The sequence below is a fragment of the Enhydra lutris genome, unplaced genomic scaffold (genome assembly GCF_002288905.1).
Source record: "Enhydra lutris kenyoni isolate GAN:26980312 unplaced genomic scaffold, ASM228890v2 scaffoldscaffold21, whole genome shotgun sequence".
Lineage (NCBI taxonomy): Eukaryota > Metazoa > Chordata > Mammalia > Carnivora > Mustelidae > Enhydra > Enhydra lutris.
Genome location: NW_019154105.1, coordinates 8,001,606 through 8,005,005, shown reverse-complemented (window position 1 = coordinate 8,005,005; position 3,400 = coordinate 8,001,606).

Below are 3,400 nucleotides of genomic sequence, written 5' to 3'. Positions count from 1 at the left end.
AAGGTTCCTATGAGGTTTAGATGAGAGATTTCATATAAGGCATTCGGCATGGTGGCTGTCACATAGTTAAATACTTAATATTAACTAAGATGACGATACTCCAGATTGCTTCTACATTATCCCAAGATTTGGTGCAATTATAGCAATCACTGGTATGGGATATTAAAAGAAAGTAGTTTTCTTAGAAGAAGAGATCAAGATTTATGCCTCTGTGGGAATCTCAGGTCCTAAAAGCTGAGCTTCTGAAACATGGTGGAAAGCATTAACGGTAAGGAAAGGGGAGATAGAGGAATAGAAGTTAACATTACTGTGAGAATATCTTGCAAACAATTGGACAGATAGAGAAAATTTTCCTAATCCATGTAATTGCAAAATTGTCCCCAAAAAACTTTTCACTCCTCTCATCCCTATATTCCAGTTCGTCAAATAGATACTGAAAGCTTACCTTGTACCAGGCATGATGTGAGGAAGTGCTGGGATTACCCAGATAGACACATCTGATATGAGGGTGTTCTGCCTCATGGAGCATCTATTTCACCCGGCTATGGGAACACTCATTCTGGACAAGACAAATGTTCCTGTCCTCCCTGGTGATTCCATAGGTCCCCTTCACAGGTAGGGGAGAAAAAAAAATTTTATTTCAGTTAAAGGTACAGAAGTGCCTCATCCCTCAGCTGGAAGAATAGTAACAGTGAACACTCAGCGATGCTGATTGTGCAGCAGGCACTATTCTAAACATTTTAGGGACACTAACTTTCTAAGTGTTCACCAAATATACTGTGTATTATGCATGATTTTCATTCTCATTTCTGATAAGGAAATGAAAACACAGAAGTAAGTTGCCTCAAGTCACATAGTTGATGTGTGGCGGAGCAATGCTATGATAGGTTCAGATTTTGAACCCTGAGCACACTCTTCAGCTCCAATGACGCAGAATAGTAAATCACTGACTATGACCTTAACAGCTCAAATAGTAGTGGTGGGTGAAGTCGGTCTTCCAGCCACCTGCCAGAGGTCTCATGTGGAAACAACAGCGTATCTAATGAGTTCTTCACTTGACTTCCCGAAAAAATTGTATCTCTTCAAAATATAGAGGAAGATACAAGGGGGATTGCTGCTTTGTATGTAATTCTAACTCACAAGGTGAAATTGGTTGTAAAGTTAAAACAAAATAAAACATAGGAGAAAAACAACTATGCAACCCTAACATTAGCTATGGCCACACGGAGAAAGACTAGCATCATCTATGCAGCCCCAGTTGAAAGGAGACAGGCTTTCAAAGGCATATCATGGACAAACAGGCATATTTATAAGGCTTGAGAAGCTAAAAGAGTGAATGCTTTAAAAGAGTTAAAAGCTCTCAAAAAACATGACACCAATTATGTCATTATTAACAATTTCAGTTAAGAAGTCTGTAAAAACTGGAAGGGAAGTCACATAGTCAAGTCCAGTTAAGACCTGTGACAACAGAATCTGAAGAGGCTGAAATATATGAAAATGACTTGGGGTGGGGGGGCACCTGGGTTGCTCAGTTGGTTAAGCATCCCAGGGTCCTGGGATCGAGTTCCACATCGGGATCCCTGCTCAGCAGGGAGTCTGCTGCTCCCTCTCCCTCCGTCTGCCTGCTTGTGCTCTCTCGCTCTCTGTCAAATAGATTTTTAAAAATCTTTAAAAAAAAGACAAAAGACTCGGGACCAACCACGGAAAATTTCCCCTAATTATGTTAATAATGAAAATAACAAATGGGAGCATGACTGGTTGCTCTGTGCCAATAGTGCACTACACATTACACATACAAACACATGTGCGCGTGGGCACACACACATTTTTTAAAGCTTTTTAAAAATTGTGTATCAATGCTACATTAGTTCAGATGTACAAAGTAATGATTCAGCATGTCTACACGTTATGCTATGCTCACCATAAACACATGCACACTTTTAAAAGTTTGTATTTTCTTTGTGATTGAATTTTTCTAGAGAACAAAAGAGGCAGAGAGGGTATTTGAAGAAGTATCAAAATCTGAGATGAGTGCAGAATTTTCTTCTTTTTAAAGGTATGTGTATATACCACATTTTCTTTGCCCATTCTTCAGTTGATGGACATCTAGGTTCTTTCCACATCCTGGCTATTGTGAATAGAAATTCAGTGAAAATAGATACGAGCACTACATCTCTTCAAGGTCCTGATTTCAATTTTTTTGGATAAATACTTGGAACTGGAATTGCAGGATCATATAGTAGTTTTATTTTTAGTTTTCTGAGGAACTCCCATATCATTTTCCATACTTGCTACATTTTACATTCCATCGACTGTGTGCAAGGGTTTCAATGTTTCCACATCCTCAGTAACAATAATTGTCTTTTGTTTTTCAGGTAATACCTATCCTGACAGGTGTGAGTTTCTGTACCAGGTAACAACATGTATACACCTTGAGGACATAATGCTAAGGGAACTAAGCCAGTCACAGAAAGACAAATACTGCACGATTCCATTTATAGGAAGTATCTAAAATAGCCAAGTTCACAGAACTGAGCTGGGGGAAGTGGTGATTTCCAGGGGCCAGGCTGAGGGGAAAATGAGGAGTTACTAATCAACTGGCATAAAGCTTCAGTTATTGTGATAAATAAGCTCTAGACACCAGTTGTACTACATTGTACCTACAGCCAACGATAACAACTGTATGCTTGACATTTTGTTAAGAGGGTAAATCTCATGTTGTGTTCTTACCACAAGAAAATAAAATGCAAAAAGAAACAAACACCATAGCCAATATAGAGATTTTAAAAGAGTTCCCCAATCCTTTGATGAATTCAAGAGTTTTGATTCATAAGAATTATATCCCAAGACACAGGAGTCGGGGAGAGGAGAGGAAAAGCTATTAGCCATCTATGTGAAATCAGTTCCACCAGGCCAAAGATAAGGAAATATATTTTAGCGATCCCAAAAGGGAAGAATGTATGTCACCTTGATGATAAGTTGCTAAACATAACCAGACTCATGAGGGTTCTTGCCCCTATTTCATAAATAATAGATTTTTCCGGGTTGTTTAGCCTTAAGCAGAGAGGACAGAGGCAAGGAGGGAGATGGGGAAGGTAGCTTGCATGATAGATATTTGAAGAGTTGTCACATAGAAAATAAATTATATTTATGCTGCTCAGTCCCAGTGGTTGCAACAAGGACCCAAGGGTTACAGTCAGATGAATTTGGATTGAATGGAAAGAAGATCTGTCGAAAGTTCTAATGAGAGAATAGATTCCTCTGGGAAATAATGAGTTTCTTGGCACTGGAAATGCTCATGCTGTGCATTGAAAAGGAAATTCAAATAATCTCATCTCACTCCTAACCTGGAGGTGCTGAGATTCCAAGACGAGATGACCTTAAACAGTCTTTTTTAGCC